This window comes from Giraffa tippelskirchi, chromosome 4, assembly GCF_054371585.1.
Source record: "Giraffa tippelskirchi isolate mGirTip1 chromosome 4, T2T-mGirTip1v1.2.pri, whole genome shotgun sequence".
Taxonomy (NCBI): Eukaryota; Metazoa; Chordata; class Mammalia; order Artiodactyla; family Giraffidae; genus Giraffa; species Giraffa tippelskirchi.
The window spans coordinates 53470098-53492788 of NC_137278.1; the positions used below are offsets into that span (position 1 = coordinate 53470098).

Sequence of the window (22691 nt, forward strand, 5' to 3'; positions counted from 1 at the left end):
TACTGGGAGACACAGTATCACTTTGGAGGGTAATTTTACAGTCAACAAAAAAATGAAAGTCCCCCAGTCGCTTCTGACTCTTTGCGACCCCATGGACTGTCGCCTGCCACGTTCTTCTGTCCATGGAATTCTCCAGGCCAGAATATTGGAGTGAGTAGCTGTTCCCTTCTCCAGGGCATCTTCCCAACCCAGGGATTGAACCCAGGTCACCCTCATTGCAGGTGCATTCTTTACCATCTGTGCCACTAGGGAAGCCCCAAATAAGGATCATAAATTAATTTTATGACCAGCACATTGTACAGAGATACAATAAAACGAGGCCATGATAAAGTGGGTGTCTCTGGCACTGAGCCCTGGGATGGGCAGGGTGAACTTGTAAGACATCACAGTGTCCTAAAACCTGCATCAGGCAAAACACCAATGGGAGCCTGGGTGGAAGCACATGGTGGGAGGAGAGCAGGCTAGGTTGACCAGAACCAGCAGCTATTAGGGCCAGAGTGGAGATGCTATAGTTCAATCCATGGGTGCTATTATCAATCCTTGGTGCGTGGGTGTGCTCAGTCGCTAAGTCATGTCCCACTCTTTGCGACACCATGGACTTTAACCTGCCAGGCTCCTCTGTCCATGGGATTTTTCAAGCAAGAATACTGGAGTGGGTTGCCATGCCCTCCTTCAAGGGATCTTCTCCACCCAAGGATCGAACCCATGTCTACTGTGTCTTCTGCATTGGTAGGCGGATTCTTTACCACTGAGCCACCTGGCAAGCCCAACTGATCCATTACTTCCTCCATTTATTCAACCACAATTTATGAAGCATCTGTAAAGTACTGGGTCCTAGGCTAAGTATGCTTGGGATAAACAAAAAGGATTTCTTGAACCTCATACTCTCAAAGGTAAGATAAACAGGTAAGCTAGATTAATGACAAAATACAGGAACTCTATATTCCGATTTAAAGCTAAAAGGGCACTAGTCTTATTTTATTTAACTTCACAGTGAAATTCAAAAGACTGAATGCTTAACACTGAGAGATGGCCCTGCTGGCTCTTCCTTGAGGTTTCTCAGCATATACTCTGAATTTCTGTAGCATTTCTCTCTCTGTATTGTTCAATTGATGCAGTTTGTACAAATCAAAAAGATCAGAAGGACTTTGTTATAGGTGAGAAGATAAAAACCACTGGCCCCATGGATGTTATGCAAGATTATGGAGCACCTAAACCGCAGTTGAGAAAACTTCCTACATTATGGAGAAATCCTCTTCTCTAGGAAACAGAAAAATTCTCACTTTCGTATCAGTATAGCCCCAAAATCTTCATCTGTGGCTAAAAAGAATCTATTCTTTGAGTTATTCTTTTCATCCAAATGTTATCTCCTGCCAGGCTGTCTCTTACTTTGTTCCCTGCTACTAAGATGCCAAGTTATTTGATATGGCTTGTTCTTAGAAAAAACCAGTGGAGTGCATGATCATATCATGAGGATTCTTTGGTTTTTTATTTTTAAAAATCTTATCCAACCTGGCTGAAGCAAAAAGAATTTTTCATTGAGTCATATCAATGAAAAATCCAGGGAGTGGGTTTAGGTTCTGCTTCAGGTGTGCTGACGTGACAATAGTCAAGTGATGTCACAGGGACCTGGTTTCTCTCTCACTATCTCTCACTTCAAACTTCTTTTCAAACTGACCCTTGCCCTCATGATGATAATACAGCTGCTGGAGCCCAGCAACTACATCCTCTCAGGGGTAAGAACATCAGAGAAGAGAGAGCTTCAACCAGTTCAAACAAAAACCCTGGACCTAATCTTCAACTACCCAATGGAGCCCAGCAACTACATCCTCTCAGGGGTAAGAACATCAGAGAAGAGAGAGCTTCAACCAGTTCAAACAAAAACCCTGGACCTAATCTTCAACTACCCAAGTGAGGTCAAGTGGCCATCCCTGACACAATTACACTGGCCAGGATAAGGCAAGACAGAGCCTGGTTTAAAACTAGGTCCCATAATGACCTCTGTGGGAGAAGAATCTAAAAACAGTGGGTGTATGTATATGTATAACTGAGTCACATTGCTGTACAGCAGAAACTAACACAACACTGTAAATCAGCTATACTTTGATAAAAATTAGTTTTAAAAAAGTAAAATAAGGTTAAAAAGCTAGATCTCATGCTAGCCCCGGAGAGAAAGTTTTTAAGGAATTGGCTCACAGGATTATGGAGACTGGGAAATGCAATCTCTATACTGCAGGTTGGAAACTTGGACAGTTCTTCTATGTTACAGTCTTACAGCGGAATTCCTTCTTCTCCAGAAAACCTCAACATTTGCTCTTCATGCCTTCAAATGATTGAACGAGGCCCACCCATATTATAGCCATAATCTCTTTTACTTTAAGTTTGTTGTTGTTCAATCATTAAGTCATGTCCGACTCTTTGCAACCCCATGGGCTGCAGCATGCCAGGCTTCCCTGTCCTTCACTATCTCCCAGAGTTTGCTTAAATTAATTACTTCAAGTTAATTGACTGTAAATGTTAATCACATCTACAAAATATCTCCACAGCAACTTCTAGACTGTGTTTGACCAAATAATTGGGCATCATAGACTAGTCAAATAGAAACAAGGTATTAACCATCATCATGGGCTTGCCTGGTGGCTCAGATGGTAAAGAATCTGCCTGCAGTGCAGGAGACCTGGGTTTGATCCCTGGGTTTGGAGGATCCCCTGGAGAAAGAAATGGCAACCCACTCCAGTATTCTTGCCTGGAGAATCCCATGGACAGAAGAGCCTGATGGGCTACAGTCCATGAGCTTGCAAAGAATTGGACACAACTGAGCAACTAACACACACATACAATGCCTGAGGTTGATTGTCCATTTCATCCTCTCAAGCACCTAGATTCCAGCAGGTATTGTCTCCTTGGATCTGGACACAGGTCCATGCAGTACCAAGCCTGGCTGGCTGCAAGGGATAGCCAATACAGAAATCTGGATCCCACCCGACCCACGGCCAGGAAATAAACTGTATGCTGGATGGCAGAGCAGAAAGCTGGGAGGAGCCTCTGTTCTAAGCCTGGGATCTCCTAGCTTCCAGGCCTGAGTTGCCTACTTACAGGTTTCTTTTGAGGGAGAGGAAAAAGCTTCTGTGATATTTAAGTCGTTGGGTTTGGGGGGATTTTGTGTTATATGAAGCTGTTATATGAGCCTAATTCTATGCAATACAAAAAACAAAGAACATGCAACTCACTTAAGATGATAAACAAAGTACTAAACAAGGAACCATCTTTTTTAAAATAAAGCATAATTCAAGACGACAGAAATAAGGGAGTATCCTGGTGGCCAAGTGGTTAGGATTCTGGGCTTTCATTGCCACGGTCCAGGTTCAATCCCCGGCTGGGGAACTGAGATCCTACAAGCTGTGCAGGACTCCATCCCTCCACCAAAAAAAGATGGAAATAAGACTAGAGAAAATTTTTTAACCATAAATATAAATTCATTTCTTAAATCCTTCTAACTTAGATTGGATCAAAACCAATTTTGGTCTTTTATTTTTTTTCAGGAAAAGCACATCAGCAACAGTTTTCGAAAAAGTTAGGGTGTTAACAAACAAAGTAAAATTCAAGCCAGAAGATAGTAAACAATTAAAGAGTGCTGTCTAATATTGCCACTATCTTAAAAACCTTCGCAAACTTTTATGCACTGAATAACATCACACACACACACACACACACACTGTTACCACTTAGAAGAGTGCCAGGTCCAGATGGTTTCACAGATGACTTCTTTCAAAGCTGCAAGAAAGCAGTAACTTCAATACCTCAAAATGTGTTTCAGTAGCTAGAAAAAAAAACATATGTCTACCCAAACATTTCACACAGCCAAAATGATCCTATAAACAAAAGCTACTATGAATATCATTGCAAAAGTCTAAATAAAAATACTAGTAAAATTAATCAGGAAATACATCAAACTAATACTACAACAATGTTGCTAATTAAAGTTGACTACAAGAATGCAAGGATATTTCAATAGCAGGAAGTCTATTGTCATCATTCAGCACATTCATTGGTAAAGGAAAAAATATGTTTACCTTGATATGAGCCTCAAAGTTTGTTGTCTTTAATTTCAAGAGCTAGATCTGATTTTTTTTTAAGTTCTTGGTAAACTAATAATATATGAGTTCTTTCTTAAAAGGACTAAAAATATCTGGCTCATATTAACAGCCAACATCTTATCTATTGGTGAAACATCAGAATGGTTCCCTTTAAAATCAGGAAAGAGATAAGGTTGTGAATTAGCCCCACTGAGTTTCAACATCATTCTGGAGGTCTTAACTATCACCTATAATAAAAAGAAATAAGAGGAATTTATTATGAAAAATAAAAAAGAGAAATGTCATAATTGCAAATAATACAGTTATCCAAAGTAAGATTTGGTAAATAAATGTTAGAATTATTCAGAGAATCTGGTGAGGTTATTTAGATCACAAAGTGAACATAAATCAATTGCAGCAATAATTAGAATATATACAGACAAATGCCATTCATAAAGTAAAAAGAAAACCTAGCAGACTATATTTTCAATAACCTCTGGCAGACTGTATTTTTTAAATTCTCAGCAACAGTAAATCCCATTCCACATGCTCTTCCTCAGTGTGTCCTGGCCACTCCCCCATTAGAGATAGAGTTCAGGTCCCTAGCCCTTGAACCCAGTCCGGCCTTGTGACTTGCTGGGAACCAATAGAATTCAGCTGACTTCTAAGGCTAAGCCAGAAAAGGTCACGCCTAGTTCCTCTGGGATGCCTGCTCCCATCCATATGCCAGGTAAGAAGTCTTATCCTCTGTGGCCACCAGGTTGGAGGGGCCACTCTCAGCACTCCAATTCACAGCCCCCCACTGTCCCAGTTGAGCCCAGCCTTCCCACAATACTATCAAGGGGGCAGATGTGTGATGACACCACCTTGGAACTTCTAGACCATCCTGTTTGCTACCTGAGTACCAAGAAGTGACCTCAACTGATGTGACAAGAAGCAACATTGCCCAGTTGAACTGGCTCAAACTCTTGGCCCTCAGAATGCAAAATGGTACAGCACCAAGGAAAATAGTTTGGGGATTTGTCCAAAAGTTAAACATAGAACAATCATGCTGCTGCTGCTGCTAAGTCGCTTCAGTCGTGTCCGACTCTGTGCGACCCCAGACGGCAGCCCACCAGGCTCCCCCGTCCCTGGGATTCTCCAGGCAAGAACACTGGAGTGGGTTGCCATTTCCTTCTCCAACGCATGAAAGTGAAAAGTGAAACTGAAGTCGCTCAGTCGTGTCCAACTCTTAGCGACCCCATGGACTGCAGCCTATCAGGCTCCTCCGTCCATGGGATTTTCCAGGCAAGAGTACTGGAGTGGGGTGCCATCGCCTTCTCCATAAGACCCAGCAATTCCACTCTTCTCCTGGAGAAGGAATGGCAACCCACTCCAGGAGAAGGAAATGGCATCCCACTCCAGTATTCTTGCCTGGAGAATTCCATGGACAGAGGAGCCTGGTGGGCTACAGTCCATGGGGTCACAAAAGAGTCAGACACAACTGAGTGACTAAACAACAATTTCACTCTTACATATCCCAAAGAATTGAAGGCAGAACTTGATGTTTGCACACTCATGATCATGGGAGCATTAATCACAATAGCCTAAAGGGGGAAACAACCCTAAACTCCAACAACAGATGAATGGATAAATAAAATATGATATATACGAATATTAGAATATTTATTCAGCCATGAAAGGGAATGAAATTTTGATACCTACTTCAACATGGATGAACCTTGAAAACATTATACTTAGTGAAATAAGCCAGACACAGAATGACAAATATTGTACGGTTCCACTTGTATGAGGGACCTAGAACAGGCAAATTCATAGAGAAAACAGGAAATAGAACAGCGGTTACCAGGGGCTGGGGGAAATGAGGTAACTAATAGTGTGTGCTTAGTCACTCAGTTGTGTCTGACTCTTTTGCAACCCTGTGGACTATAGTCCTTCAGGCTCCTCTGTCCATGGGATTTTTCAGGCAAGAATACTGGAGTGGGTCACCATTTCCTACTCCAGGGGAAATTCCAGACCCAAGGATCAAAACTATGTCTCCTGTGTCTCCTGCGTGGCAGGTGGATTCTTTACCCGCTGAACCATCGAGGGAAGGGAGGAGTGTGGAGTTATGGTTGTTGATGGGTACAGAGTCTTTGCTGGGGATGATGAAAACATTTTGGGTATAGGTAGTGGTGATGGTTACAAAATATTAATACCACTCAATTTTATACTTAAAAATGGTTAAAATGGGAAATTTTACATCATGTACACTTTACCACAATAAAAAAATTTCCCTGATCCACAGAATACATCAGATAGCAAAATAGGCAGAGCCACTAATTTGAGTTTTTTGTTCAGCAGCAAAGCAGAACAAAACATGCTTAGGGGAAAAGTCAAGCAAGAAATGTACAGAACACGCCAAAACTCTACTGGTGGAAACTGAGTAAGATTTGAATAAGATGAGAGAGAAATTAGTCACAGTTCTCTAGTCAGGGTTTATAGAGAAATGGAAGGTCCTGTCACTTCCTCCCTGTGTGTGCACACATGCTCAGTGGGGTCGGACTCTTTGCAACTCCATGAACTGTAACTCACCAGACTCCTCTGTCCATGGGATTTCCCAGGCAAGAATACTGGAGTGGGTTGCCATTTCCTTCTCCAGGGGATCTTCCTGGACCAGGGATCTAACGTGCCTCTCCTCGGTCTCCTGAATTGACAGGCGGATTCCTTCCCCCTGACCCACCTGGGAAGCCCCAGTCACTTCCTCCCTAGCCTCTTCTTTTGACGTTAATCTACATAATCGCCGTGATTGGTCTTTAGAACAGTCCACCACCTCCCCAACCCCCAACCCTCACCTTCCCTCCTGGGATGGCCTGCTGCTCATTTGCTCAGTTGTGTTCCACTCTTTGCAATCCCATGGACTACAGCCTGCCAAGCTCCTCTGTGCATGGGATTCTCCAGGCAATAATACTGGAGTGGGTTGCCATGCCCTCCTCCAGGGGATCTTCCCAACCCAGGGATAGAACCCAGATCTCCCGCATTGCAGGTGGATTCTTTACTGTCAGAGCCACCAGGGAAGCCCCCTGGGATGGCCTAATGGATGCTAAATCCATCACAGTTTGCTTCTGATCAGCGTTGCTTACCAATACATCTGTCACCCAGAACATGACTGGTACCAAGGGATGTTTGTACCACTATCATCTTCATGTGTGCGTGCGTGTGTGTGTGTGTTAGTCACTGGCTGCACTGGTTCTCTTTGTTGCAGCACGTGGGATCTTCAGTTGTGGCATGTGGGATCTAGTCCCCTGATCAGGGATCCATCCCTGGCCCCTGCATTGGGAGCACAGAGTCTTAGCCACTAGACCACTAGGGAAGTCCCAACCCCACTATAATCTTTATCAAAGAAAGAAGTGAAAGAAAGTGAAGTTGCTCAGTCGTATCCGACTCTTTGCGACCCCATGGACTGTAGCCCACCAGGCTCCTCCATCCATGAAATTTTCCAGGCATGAGTACTGGAGTGAGTTGCCATTTCCTTTTCCAAGGAATCTTCCCAACCCAGGGATGGAACCCCGGTCTCCTGCATTGCAGGCAGACACTTTATCACCTGAGTCACCAGGGAAGTCTAATCTTTATCAAACTAGTATACAAACACATATAAGAATATCCTTGGGGCTTCCCAGGGGGCATTAGTGGTAAGGAATCTGTCTGCCAGTGCAGGAGACATGAGTTCCATCCCTGGATCAGGAAGATCCTCTGGAGAAGGAAGTGGCAACCCACTCCAGTACTCTTGTCTGGTGAATCCTATGGACAGAGGAGCTTGGTGGGCTACAGTCCATGAGGTCGCAAAGAGTCAGACATGACTGAGCATCTGAACAAGAATACTCTTAAGTACATGTAGTAAAAACAATGCTAGAAAATCTTATTCCTTTTATTAAGCTGCAAAAGGGGATCCTTGCAAAGCAAGTCTGTAGGCGCCTTCTTCATTCCCATGCCATAGGCCACCTTCTTCCAAACAGATGGCTGCCTAGCCCCTTCTTTTTAGAAATTCTAGAGGTCTTAAAGGCCATAGAGGGGCTTCCCTGGTGACTCAGATGGTAAAGAATCCTCCTGCAGGGCGAGGAGGGTTTGATCCCTGGGTGGAGAAGATTCCCTGGAGAAAGTAATAGCTACCCACTCCAGTTTTCTCGCCTGGAGAATTCCGTGGCCAGAGAAGCCTGGCAGGCTACAGTCTATGGGGTCCCAAAGAGTCGGAGACGACTGAGCAACTAACACTTTCACTTCACAGAACATAGACACAAGGCAGATGAATGGCCCTTTAGACAAGGCTGTCCCATTGCTTATGCTCAGCTCGCCTGGAGGTGCCCAGCTGCTGGAAGCCCTCCCATGGCTGTGTCTGCCCCTTCTGCCCGCAGGCTCAGAGTGCTAAGAGGGTCTTTCCAGAACCCCTCGGTCACACTCTGGGGGTGGGGAGGGGGGGTGTCTGCCTGGCGTATCTAGATGCCAGTCCACTTAGTCCGCTTCCTCAAGCCTGGCCACCCCCAGGGGAATACAGGGCAGGTCTAGGCAAGTGGATCGCGCAGGGCTGTTACTGTCGATCCAAGCATCATGAGCAGGTCTGATGACTCCAATAACAAGTTCTTGAGTCAGCACCACTGTCCACGTGGAAACGAATTGAGCCTGGGGGTGTTTAGAATCAACCATGGGGCAGAAGGGAGGGGAATGCACCCTAAATCCGGTCTCTAGTGGGCTCAGGGCTCCAGGGCCATGAGGGGGAAAGGGCGGCTTGAGATTCAAAAGCGCCACAGACCTGCCTCCCTGGTCTTCGGCCGCCGCAGAGCCCCCGAGGGGAGGATGAGCGCCCACTGGCGGCCGGCCGTGGAGGCGGCAACAGACTGAGTGACCCCGTTAGCTTGACACACCGAGAGCCCGCTCCGTGCCTGGCGGCGGCGTTGCACAACTCGCCCCGGGGGACACCGTTCTGACAGAGTCCAGTGGAAAGTTGCCTCTTGGAGTGAAGCTATGCAGTGGTCCTGTCTCAGCCTGTGAGGAGCCCACAAGCCAGCGGAGGGGCGGGCACGCTTGAGCAGGGGTCTTCTGGACAACGGATTTGCGCCCAGGGCGAAGGTTGTGGAGGGCATGATGGGTCTGCCTAGAGCCTAAGTGCTTGAGATGGGGATGGAAAGTGAGGGCGGGGATAGCTGTGAAGGGTCCCCAGGGCCATACTGGGGAATTCAGGCTTTATCCTGGGCCAGACATTTTAAATATAAGTGGCTTGGAGATATGCAGGGTTAGGCCAGCACAGCGTTTAAAGAACTTCTGAAGGACTTCCCTGGCGGTCCAGTGGTTAGGACTCCGGGCTCCCAGTGCAGGAGTTGAGGGTTCACTCCCTGGTGGAGGAACTAGGATCCTGCATGCCAAGCGGTGCGGCAAAAGAAAAAGAAAGAAAGAAATTTTGAGTTGGGCTGCCACCAGAGCTTGTGCTCTCACCAGACCCCTCCACCTGCTGTAGTCTGCAGTTATGCCCAGCTTCACCCCTATGCATCACTTTCCCAGCCACGAAGCATGTGGGATCATGACCTGGCAAGGTCATGGGGTGCTGATTCTGGACAACACTCCTAGGAACTTGCAGAGGAAAGAGGCATGCCTGCCAGTGGCAGGAGGGGGTGGCTTCAACCTCCATTCCTTCTCACTGGATGATGTGGGGGGTGAAGACCCCTCCCCAAAGTGACCATCAGCACTGTATGAGGTGCCCAGGTTCCCAAGGAAAGGCTTGCCCTGGTCCCTTGGGACTGGACACTGGACATGCATGTGTGCTCAGTTACTTCAGTCATGTCTGACTCTTTGAGACCCTGTGGACAGTAGCCCACCAGGCTCTTCTGTCCATGGGATTCTCCAGGCAAGAATACTAGAGTGGGTTGCCATTTCCTCCTCCAGGAGATTGTCCCTACCTAGAGACTGAACCCACATCTCCTGTGTCTCCTGCATTGCAGGTGGGTTCTTTACCGCTGAGTCATCAGGAAGCCCGTGGACCCTGGACACAGAACTTACCGACCTTACTGCAGGATCAGCTTCCTTGTCCTTACTTAGATCAACACTGTCTGGACTGCCCCTGTTTCAAGGATTGCCCCTTCCTCCCTGGCCCTGGACTCCCATTCTCTGTGCCTCTGTCATCCCTCCGGGAAGCACTGGATGTGTTAAAGGGAGAGCAGACTTCTTTCATGTAAGATTGGAGGGACTTGAAAGAACTCAAACCACCAGCCTGCAGGCAGCCACAAGCAGGTTCCGGGTACAGCAGGGTTCAAGTGGTGGCTACTGGGCGGAAGGAACACTGAAGACCCTAAAGAGGGAGCAAGCGCCATCTTGTGGCCATTTCTGGAGTAGCAGTAGAGAACTGGGACACGTTTCTGTATTTTGCTCCAATTCTGTTTCAGGTCTTCAGCAAAGCAGGAAAAAAAAAAAATCCAGAGAGTAGTGTAGTATCTGGGGGCTTCCCCAGGTGGCTCGGTGGTAAAGAATCAGCCTATAATGCAGGAGATGTGGATTCGCTTCCTGGGTCAGGAACCCTGGAGAAGGAAATGGCAACCCGCTCCTGTATCCTTGCCTGGGAAATCCTATGGACAGAGGAGCCGGGCAGGCTACAGTCACAAAGAGTTGGACACAACTGAGCAACTAAACAGCCTAAAGGCCAGAAACAACAAATTTAACACATTCCCTCTTCTCTGATCACAACTGACCTCCTCCATATTCCCCAAACAGTTCACACTGGTGGGAGGGTTGGGGGTGGAGGATCCTTTATGAGCTCTTGACCTTAGAAAGCCTCCTGCTTTAACTCAACTTTGTGGAGTTAAGTTTGTATTCTCAGGAGGTCTCCTATTTTCCAGGGAGCTTCCCTACCAGATCCCTGCTCTCTCCGCATTCTTATTCAACACTGCATAGCTTGTTTACCTTTAAGCTTGAGAGGCATTTAGAAGTAAATGGAGATGCAACTTCCCTAGAGGTGGTTTTCAGAGGACCCTGACAAGAGAGCATTAGTACAGTCATCAGGGCCTTGGCAGGGTCTACTGTGGGGCTTCTCCTCCTTTCCAAAGCTGCTTTTCCACCCACATTCACACACGTGAATTGGGCATCTCTCAACACAAGCCTGATCTGAGTGGGTAGAGTCCCAAACCCAGACACGTGGGTCCTTTTTATACCCTTACTGCTGACCACCCCTAGGAGACAGATGGGAGGGCAGGTCTGAAGGCGTTTTGAGAAAAGCAGATCTAGGGTCAATGACCACTCCCCAAGCTCTTTGTAGGAGGTGAAGATGCCACAGAGCTTCAATATTTTTTTTAATTAAGGATTATAAGTTTGCATGGAATATTTGTCTTTATGATCCTTGCAATTCTCTCCTTGGCCGATGTTTTGTCTTCTTCTTTCTTATTTTGTTTCATTGTAAATATCTTTTTAAATCACCTTAAATCTGTGGTGGCATAAGTTGTGGTGTACATATTTAGGAATTTGTCCTAAGTCACTTCAGTCATGTCCTACTCTGTGTGACTCTATGGACACGCAGCCTGCCAGGCTCCTCTGTCCGTGGGATTCTCCAGGCAAGAATACTGGAGTGGCTTGCCATTCCCTCCTCCGGGGGATTTTCTCCACCCAGGGATCAAACCTGTGTCTCCCGTCTACCTGCATTGGCGGGAGGGTTCTTAATCGCTATCACCACCTGGGAAGTCCATAGATATGTATACTGGCAAATAAGTCTTGAACCCATGAATGAGTGATTAGTGAGGGAAGGAAATATCCAGGTTGGAACAGGAGCGGGTGGAAGTGAGTATAAGAGGTGTGTTCAGGTCATGTGTGTGTGCGCTAAGTCACTTCAGTCATGTCTGACTCTGTGCAACCCTATGGACTATAGTCTGACAAGCTCCTCTGTTCATGGGATTCTCCAGGCAGGAATGCTGGGTTGCCATGCCCTCCTGCAGCAGATCTTCCCAACCCAGGGATCAAACCCGCATCTCTTATGTCTCTTATTGGCAGGTGGGTTCTTTACTACTAGCTCCACCTGGGAAGTCGCTCAGGTCATAGAAGGGGATAAGCAGAAGCAGCAGACAGAAAACAAGGCAGGTGTTGGTGTCCAAAGGTTGCTTCAGCCAGGAGCTAGTGGCAAAATGGACCTAAACTCACAAGCAGTTGCCAGGTACAGTAAGAGTGTTTTCTGAGTAAACATTTTCATAAATATTGTTTTGTGTAGAAAACTTGGTTTAGGAATATTTCAATATTTAACATTAAAAATCACATTTTAATTTTTAAAAGAAAATGCTTCAGCCATCAAATTTGTCAGCAAAATGAAACAAGAAAACTATGTGCTAAAATACCAAAGTTATGTGAGCAAAATCACCAACAACCTGAAAAATCTGTTTTGTTTTGTTTTTTTTAGAGCTTCAAACTGACTGCATACTGACTGATGACTGGGATTTGCTGTAAACTATTTCCATAGAGACTAAAAGAAGCAAAATGCAAAGGAATAAATGGAGAGACAAAACAAATGTGGGGAAATGTTCATGTGTTTTGAATCTGAGCAATGGGTTTATGGGGATTCCTTTTCTATTCTCTATACTTTTGAATATGTTTGTTTTCATTTTAAAAAAATATAGCCTCTTTCCCAGCTGGAACCATGGAGGGTGCAGAAGAGAAGAAAAAGAAGGTTCCTGATGTGCCAGAAACCCTTAAGAAAAAGTGGAAGAATTTCACAGAGCTTAAGATCAAGCTCCTGAGAAAAAAGTTTGCCCAAAAGATGCTTCGAAAGGCAAGGAGGAAGCTTATCTATGAAAAAGCTAAGCATTACCACAAGGAATACAGGCAGATGTACAGAACTGAAATTCGAATGGCTAGGATGGCACGAAAAGCCGGCAACTTCTATGTACCCGCGGAATCCAAATTGTCATTTGTCATCAGAATCAGAGGTACCAACGGTGTGAGCCCGAAGGTTCGAAAGGTGCTGCAGCTCCTTCGCCTCCAGCAGATCTTCAATGGCACCTTTGTGAAACTCAACAAGGCATCAATTAACATGCTGAGAATTGTGGAGCCATACATTGCATGGGGGTACCCAAATCTGAAGTCTGTAAATAAATTGATCCATAAGCATGGTTATGGCAAAATCAACAAGAAGCAAATTGCCCTGACAGACAACGCATTGATTGCTCGATCTCTTGGAAAATACGGAATCATCTACATGGAGGATCTGATTCATGAGATCTATACCATTGAAAAACGTTTCAAAGAAGCAAACAACTTCCTGTGGCCATTTAAATTGTCTTCTCCACGAGGTGGAATGAAGAAAAAGACTACCCCTTTTGTAGAAGGTGTAGATGCTGGCAACGGGGAAGACCAGATCAACAGGCTTATTAGAAGGATGAACTAAGGTATCTACCAGGATTATTTTTGCAATCTGGTCAGTTAATAAACAACTGAAACAAACTGAAAAAAAAATAAATAAAAATAAAAAAATATGAAGACTTTCAGTTTCAGCTAGAACACAAACATCTGGGAAATTGTCACCACATCCTCAAAATGAGAAAAAAATAAACTGAAAATTAGCAACTTTTCTTAGATACATCAAAATACTGAGGTGGTAGGGCAAATCTGTGTGATGAAAAATGAAGAGATGGACTTCCCTAATGGTCCAGAGTTTAAGAACTCACCTTGCAATGCAGGGGACATGGATTTAATCTCTGGTCCATCAGCAGATGAATGGATAAGGAATATGTGGTGTATACATGCAGTGGAACATAACTATCCACTCTTTAAAAAGAAGGAATTCCTGTCATATGCTATTAATACAGTATGGATAAACCTTGATGGCATTATGCTAAGTGAAATCAGCTCGTCGCAGAAAGACAAGTGCTGTGTGAATGAACTTATATGAGGTCTCTAAAATAGTCAGACTTATAGAAATAGAAATAAAATGGTGGTTGCCAGTGGCTGAGGGAATAGGAGGTAGGGAATTGGTGTTCACTGATGTAGAGGTTTTTTTAGAACAGAGAAGTTCTAGGAATCAGTTGCATGGCAATCTGCATGGGGTTGACAGTATTGTAGTATACTCTTAAAAATTGTTGAGGGGGTGAATTTTATGTTTTGTGAGGGGTTTGCCACCGTTTTTTACTGAAGAATTCTCAGATGAGACTTTCTTGATGGTCCAGCAGTTAAGACTCCACCCTTCCAATGCAGGGGGCACAGGTTCAATCCTTGGTCAAGGAACTAAGATCCCACATGTTGCACAGCAGAGCCAAAAAAATAAATAACCATCTCAAGAAAAAGGAGTATCAGAGAAGATGAAAGACAAGAATAAAAGGGGGAAAATTAAGGATATTAGAGTAAACTGTAGCCTCTGGCACCTACAGCTTTAGTATACATTAAAAAAAGCCCAGCTTCACCTAGCCAGATTAATATAAACATTTCACATAAAAGCTTCTTAGTTTCTATCACCTTACGGATACATCATATTTAGCTTTCAACAAAAACTGTAAGTCATCCTAAAAAAATTTTTTTGATACAGTTAAAGAAACAAAGAAAAGAGATTCAGATATGACACAGATCTTGAAATTAACAGTGAATTTTAAATAGCTATGAATAATATGTTAAGAGTTCTGATGGAAAAGGTAGACAACAGGCAAGAACCGGTGGATAATGAAGCAGAGAGATAGAAACTCTAAGAAAGAATCTAAAGGAAATGCTAGAAATAAAACACTATAACAGAAATGAAGACTGCCTTTGATGGCCATATGAATAGTAGTGTGTGTGTTCAGCCATGTCTGACTCTTTGCAGCCCTTTGGACCATAGCCCACCAGGCTCCCCTGTCCATGGGATTTTTCAGGCAAGGATACTGGAATGGGTTGCCATTTCCGACCTTTCTGACCCAGGAATCAAACCCATGTCCCCTGCATCTCCTGCGTGGTAGGTGGATTCTTTACGGCTGAGCCATCAGGGAAGCCAGATCAGTGGGCTTAAAGATATGTCAATAGATACCTCATAATGTAAAACAAAGAAAGAAAGAAAAACAAAAACAGAAGGTCCAAGTACTGTGGGACAATTTCAAAAGATGTAACATACGGGGAATGGGAACACAAGAAGAAGAGAGAGCAGAGGAGAAAATAGCTAAAGCAGTAATAGTTCAGAATTTTTCAAAATTGATCCAAGAAGCTTTGCAAATACCAATCATAATTAATACCAAAATGTCTACACCTAGTCATATATTCAAGTTGTGGAAAATCAAAAATAGATCTTTTTTTTTTCAATTAGTTTATTTATCTACTTTTTAACTCTACAATATTGTATTGGTTTTGCCATACATTAACATGAATCCACCATGGGTATTCATGCGTTCCCCTTCCAGAACCCCCCTCCCACCTCCCTCCCCATCCCATCCCTCCGGGTCATCCCGGTGCACCAGCCCCGAGCACCCTGTATCATGCATCGAACCACGACTGGCGATTCATTTCACGTGTGATAATTTACATGCTTCAGTAAAAATAGATCTAATTGATAACTGTTTAAGGATATAATAGCAACAATGTATTTGGTAATTATAGCATCTGGGTAAATAAAATGAATGACAGCAAATTTATAAGGGACAAGTGGGAGGAATTGAGAGTACTCTGTTTTAAGATACCTGCAATATTCGTGATACTCATGAAGCAGTATAATCTTATTTTAAAATAGACTTAGATTAATTCTAAATGCATACAGTAAACTCTAGAGTAATCAGTAAAAAATAATTTAAAGAAATATACTTGATATGCTGTGAAAAGTAAAATTTAGCAAATACTCATTTAAAAGTAGTTACAGTGTTCAGGCTTCTCTAGTTGAAGTGTTTGAGCTTAGTTGCCCCAAGGCATGTGGGCTCTTAGTCCCTGACCAGGAATCAGACCTGCATCTCCTGCATTGGAAGGCAGATTCTTAACCACTGCACCACCAGGGAAGTCCCAGAGTGGATTTTAAAAGAGACCCAAATATATGTTGTAAGAATAAAGCCATTTTAAGTATGACGATACAAATAGATTAAAAGTAAAAGGATGGAGAAAAACATATGCTAGGCCTAATCAAAAGAAAGCTAGAATAGTTATGTTAATTTTAGACCAAGCAGACTTCAGAACAAGGAAAGTATCAGAGATAAAGAAGGTATTATGTAATGATCAAGAGGTCAGTTTTCCAAGAGGATGTAACAGTTGTGATCTGTACACACTTAACAGCAGAATGTTAAAATTTATGAGACAAAAACTGATGGAAATGCAATGAGAAAAAGACAAAATCGCTCTTTTAGTTAGAGACTTCATCTGTCAGCAGTTGATAGATCTATCAGGCAGAAAATCATAAGGATATATTTGACCTGAACAGCACCATCAATCAACTGGATCTAACTGACATTTATAGAATAATTCATCCAATGACAGCAGAATACACATTCTTTTCAAACTCACGTGTAACACTCACCAAGATAGACCATATTTGGGCCATAAAACACTCCTCAGTGGGTTCAAAAGAATACAAATTGTACAAAGTATGCTTTCAAACCCCAGTGGAATCAAACTGGAAATCAGTAAGAGTAAAAATAGCTGGAAAATCCCCAAATATTTGGCGTTTGAACAGTACATTTCTAAATAATGAGCCAAAGAAGAAGTCACAAGAGAAATTTCTAAATATTTTAAACAAAAGTGAAAATATAACTTATCAAAATTTGTGGTATGCAAAAAGTGGTGCTTAAAGGGAAATTTATAGCAGTGAATGCATATAATAGAAAAGAAGAAATATCTAAAAATAAAAAAATCAAAGGCTCATATTATAAGTTTAGAGAAAGAAGAACAGTATAAGCCTAAAGGAAAGAGAAGAAAAGAAATAATAAAAACTAGAGCCAAAATCAATGAAATTGAAAACAGGAAATCAATAAAGAATAAGGATAATAAAGGAATATAATGAACAACTTCACCCACAAGTTGAGTAACTTAGATGAAAATAGACCAGTCCCTTGAAAGACATAAACTACCAAAAGCCACACAAGGAGAAATAGATAATCCTAATAGGTTTGCAGCTATTTAAGAAATTGAATCAATAATTAATAACTTCCCAAAAAAGAAAGTACCAAATTGAGATAGATGTCAGTTTTTCCCAAATTATCTGTAGATTCAAGGCAATCCCAGTCAAAATCCTAGCAAGTTATTTTGTGGATATCTTCAAACTGATTCAAAAGTTTCTATGGAAAGGCAAAAGACCCAGAACAGTCAACACAATACTAAGAAGAAAGAACAAAATCAGAGGACTGACACCACTCAGCTTCACAACTTACTTTAAAGCTTCAATAATCAAGGCAATGTGTGGTGTTGGCAAAAGAATAGACAAATAGATCAAAGGAACAGAATTGAGAACCCAGAATAAACCCTCACAAATGTAGTCATCTGACAAAGGAACAAAGCAATTCAGTGGAGAAAAGTCATTTCTGACTCATTGGGACCCCATGGTCTGTAGCTCACCAGGCTCCTCTGTTCATGGGGATTCTCCAGGCAAGAATGCTGGAGTGGGTTGCCATGACCTCCTCCAGGGGATCTTCCCAACCCAGGGATCAAACCCAGGTCTCCTACTTTGCAGGCGGATTCTTCACCAACTGAACTACCAGAGAAGCCCAACGTAAGGGGCGCCAAGGAAGCTGCAAGCCGATGAGAATGGGATTCGAACCCATGGGTGCAGAGCACAATGGACTAGCAGTCCATTGCCTTAACCACTCGGCCCTTTGGTTAATGGCAGAGCAATTATAGAGAAATGAAGAAAAGTGACTGAGTTTTGGCTTTGGGGTTTCAAAAATCCAAAGATGAATTAGAAGACTATTCAGTCCATTTGGTAAGGTTTTTCCATGGAGGAATAAGTTGGTGGTGGGGGGGGGGATGTCTTGGAGTGAGAGAGAAAAGCTGAAGGGGAAGCAGGAGAGTTAAAAAGACCTGAGTCTTGACACCTCAGTCTGCCCAGGTGGCCTTAACAGAACACCATAGACTGGGTGGCTTTGATGACAAATATTGATTTCTCACAGTTCTAGAAGCTGGAAAGTCCAGCATCAAAGTGCTGGCAGGGCTTCCCTGATGGCTCAGTGGTAAAGAATCCACCTGCCAATGCAGGGGACATGGGTTTGACCCTTGATCTGGGAAGACCCTACATATTGTGGGGCAACTAAGCCTGTGTGCTGTAACTACTAGAGCCTGTGCTCTAGAGCTCAGGAGCCACAACTACTGAAGCCCCTGCACCCTAAAGCCCATGCTCTGCAAAAAGTGAAGCCACCGCAATTAGAAGCTCTAGCACTGCAACAAGAGAAAAGCCCGCTCAGCAATGAAGACTCAGCACAGTCAAAAATAAATTAATTAATTAAATTACTATTTTTAAAAAAGGTGCTGATAGATTCTGTGTCTGGTGAGGGCCCTCTTCCTGGATTACAGATAGGAGCCTTCTCCTTACATCCTCACATGGCCTTTTCTTGGTGTGTACACAAGGAGAGGGAAAGATCTTGTGTCTTTCTCTTTTTATAAGCACACTAATCTCATCATGAAGGCCCCACCCTCATGACCTCATCCAACCCTAAATTACCTCCCAAAGACCCATCTCCAAATACCATCACATCAGGCATTAGGGATTCAACATATAAATTTAGGAGGGACACAGCTTTCAGTCTGCAGCAGCCCCTAAGCTTCAAGAGAGGCCAAGGAAAGGGGGTAATGCAGAGAGGTATGTGATGGTCCAAGGGCAAAGTGGCCTACCTTTCCCTTCTTGGGGAAGGAGGGCCTCTGCAGTTCCCTGGGGCCCAGCATGACAGGAACACGGAGCGGGAAGAGACCCAAGAGGACCCTGACCTTCCAGGCTGGTGCTGAGGAAGCATGGCCAAATTTCTCCTCTGCAGGAGCTGTGATAGAACCAGACCTGTGGGGAACCTCAGTCAGCAGAAGCAACAACACAGCAGTGACCTTCATGGACCAGAAGGACAATGTCCACCACAGCAGGCACCAGCCTGACAGACAACAGCAAGGATGGACTCCTTATCCAAATCCCCACCTGATGCCATCATCCCCTCCACGTTCCTCAAAAATCAGACTAACTCAAAAAATTAATCAAGGAAACCCTAACTGAAAAATAGAAGTTAGGTTGAATTCTTTCAGTTCAGTTCAGTTCAGTCGCTCAGTCGTGTCCGACTCTTTGAGACCCCATGAACTGCAGCACGCCAGGCCTTCCTGCCCATCACCAACTCCCGGAGTCTACCCAAATCCATGTCCATCGAGTCAGTAATTTCAGGACTTCCCCAGCACTCCAGTGGTCCAGTGGTTAAGACTCTGCACTGCCACTGCAGGGGCCATGGGTTCAGTCCCTGATTGGGGAACTAGGATCCCCATGTGCCACATGGCAAGAGATAAAAAGAAAATTACATTTCTTGTGTACCTGAGTTTGTGGGTTAGGATTCACTCACACAAAGACTAGCTAAACCTTCTTTGTTTCAGCCTCCAGGTTAAGGATGTTCTCTCATTTCATTCTTTTCTCATCAAAAACATTCATCATAACTTTCATTAAATGCCTTAAAGAAAAAAAGTGTTTTTTCAAATACAGCATATTAATGCTTTCTCTTTTAAAACAGGGTGTGTACACATCTATATACACTTCTTAGTGTGCTAGAGTATCATTTATTTCCTTTATTACACCATCTACAAAGACTATTTTCCCACTCAGTATAGTTATTTGATAACTGAGTAGTAGATATTTATTTTAAAAATCTTATTATTACTACGTAAATATGATTCACAAAAAAGCAGTATAGCATATATCAGAATTACATTTCCTTTCTTGATCAAATGTTTTTCCTGTAATAAGTCACTGCTTCATATTTTCCTTACTTAGGTTTCTATCAATTCATTCTGAAGCATTCAAACCTCTCAATATGATCAAATTTATCATCACGTTTAATTATTTTCTGTTTTCATTTTTATTTTTTAACAACTTATTGAGGTTTAAAGACAATAAACGGTACAATTTTAAACATTTAATTTGAGAAATTTTGGCATATGTATATACACCTGTGAAATAATCACCACAGTCAAGGAAATGAACAACTTCATTCTGTTCTTTTGTAAACCCTCCTCCCCACCTTTGCTTAAATTTATGCTTCTTCCCAAAACAAACAGTGATATTTCTCTCACTAGAGATTAGTCTGCCTTCAAAAAATTATATAAATGGAATCACATTTAAAAAAAAAACCACAGGGTGGGGACTTCCCTGGTGGTCCAGTGGCTAGGAATCCTCCTTGCAATGCAGGCAGCATGGGTTTGATCCCTGGTCGAGGAAGTAGGATCCCACATGCCCTGGAGAAATGAAGCCTGAGAGCTTCAACGGAATATCCTGTGTGCTGCAACTAAGACCCAATACATCCAAATTAATTAATTAAAAAACAACCGGGTGTGTAGCAACACATTCAGAGATGCATGTTAAATCAGCATTTGAAATGTCTTCCTAGATAACACAATCTACCCAGAATCAGCAGTTCTTCCAAATGACATTTCTGATATGCAAATAGAGTGGAGAAAAAACTCAGTTAAATCGGTTTGCTCTCTTTGCTAACGAGAATGATCTGAACAGATTGCTACCATACACAGAAACTTCTCAGTGTGGACTACTCTACCCACCCAAGAGTATTTTCTCTTGCATGCCTGCGTATTAAGTCACTTCAGCCATGTCCTACTCTTTGTGCCCCTATGTACTGTAGCCCTTCAGGCTCCCCTGATTCTTTAGGCAAGAAAACTGGAGTGGGTTGCCATACCCTCCTCCAGAGGATCTTCCCGACCTAGAGATGGAACCTGCATCTCTTATGTCTCCTGCATTGGCAGGCTGGTTCTTTACCACTAGCACCACCGACCCTCCTTCTCACCCCATCTCACACCCACTCTGAGTTTCCCTTGTGCACCTGGTACTTGAAACTTCATTATCTTTCCCTACCCTATGTACAGCTCTGCTGCTACTGCTAAGTCGCTTCAGTCGTGACCGACTCTGTGCGACCCCATAGATGGCAGCCCACCAGGCTCCGCTGTCCCTGGGATTCTCCAGGCAAGAACACTGGAGTGGGTTGCCATTTCCTTCTCCAGTGCATGAAAGGGAAAAGTGAAAGTGAAGTCACTCAGTCGTGTCCAACTCTTAGCGACCCCATGGACTGCAGCCTACCAGGCTCCTCCGTCCATGGGATTTTCCAGGCAAGAGTACTGGAGTGGGGTGCCATTGCCTTCTCTAAGTGGGTGATTGTATAATAACTGTATATACTTATATATATAAATAGATAAGATTACATATTATCTATATATAATCATTATTTTCTTTTCTTTTTAGAGGATAGAAAGAAATATGAGATACAGGGCTAGCCACTTGAATGTAATGAAAAATAGTTAACTTTTATTGGGTGATTACTATGTGCTAGGTTTTCCATTTATTAACCCTTTTAATTCCCACAGTCCTATGAAAGAGGTGCCATTATGATTCCAATTTTTTAAATTAAGGACAATGAGGCACAGAGAGGTTAAGCAATTTGTGAAGCAAGGCCACACACACAGGAATCCAACTCCAGAGGCCATGCCAATAGTAAGGACTGTGGTTTACTGCCTCGCATCATGTGGGTCTCATGTACTGATATTTACATATGCTATTTACTCTTATTATAATACTATAGGTTAGACATCATCCTCAATTGTCTGATGAGAAATTTGTGGCCAACTATTAAATGGTAGCGGTGGAATTTCACTCTCAGAAAATTTTCCATCACACTGCTAGAATGCAAGATCAATGAAAGCAGAGATTTTTTTTTACTTTTGCTCATGGCTGTTTCCCCAGCACTGAGAACATTGACTAGCACATAGCAGGTACTGAATATACATGTGTTGAATAAATGAAGGCTTCCACTGCTATTAGTGCTGAGACAAGCAACAATTACATGTCAGGAGATTAGAATCCCTTAACCATGCAAACAGTCTTGGTTTCATTGTGCAAGGTCCAGAGGTCTCTCACACCATTTGTAGCTCAGGCACTTCAACTTATACATGAAGGGAAGTTACACTACAAGGAGCTCCAACCAGTCAATCCTAAGGGAAATCAACCCTGAACATTCATTGGAAGGACTGATGCTGAAGCTCCAATACTTTGGCCACCTGATGTGAAGAACTGACTCATTGGAAAAGACCCTGATGCTGGGAAGGATTGAAGGTAGAAGGAGTAGAGAATGAAAGAGGATGAGATGATTGGATGGCATCACTGACTCGATGGACATGAGTTTGAGCAAGCTCTGGGAGTTGGTGATGGACAAGGAAGCCTGGTGTGCTGCAGTCCATGGGGTCAAAAAGAGTCAGACACAACTGAGCGACTGAACTGAATTATATGATATACATCTACTCATCTAACTGCCATCTTCTTCCAGAAAGGGTTTGAGGCAGTTTTCAGTCTTATAACCAAAGAGAAATTTAAAACTGGGGCAAAAAAAAAAAAAAACGAAGATGAAGACAAAGTAAAGCCAAGAATGCGGCTCAATAATTCAGGGCCTAAGAAACTCAGTGCTTGCTTTGCTGTTCAGTCTCTAAGTCATGTCTGACTCTTTG

The 22691-nt window shown here is 43.3% G+C and overlaps 1 pseudogene across 1 annotated transcript; it reads left to right on the forward strand.

The window, feature by feature from the left end:
• The first annotated feature begins 1718 nt into the window (after positions 1 to 1718).
• On the forward strand, positions 1719 to 13626 carry LOC145547415 (large ribosomal subunit protein uL30 pseudogene; annotated as a pseudogene). Its single transcript, XR_014083818.1, has 4 exons — positions 1719 to 1838; positions 10046 to 10275; positions 12078 to 12237; positions 12478 to 13626. The product of XR_014083818.1 is annotated as a large ribosomal subunit protein uL30 pseudogene (transcript).
• The last annotated feature ends 9065 nt before the right edge of the window (positions 13627 to 22691 follow it).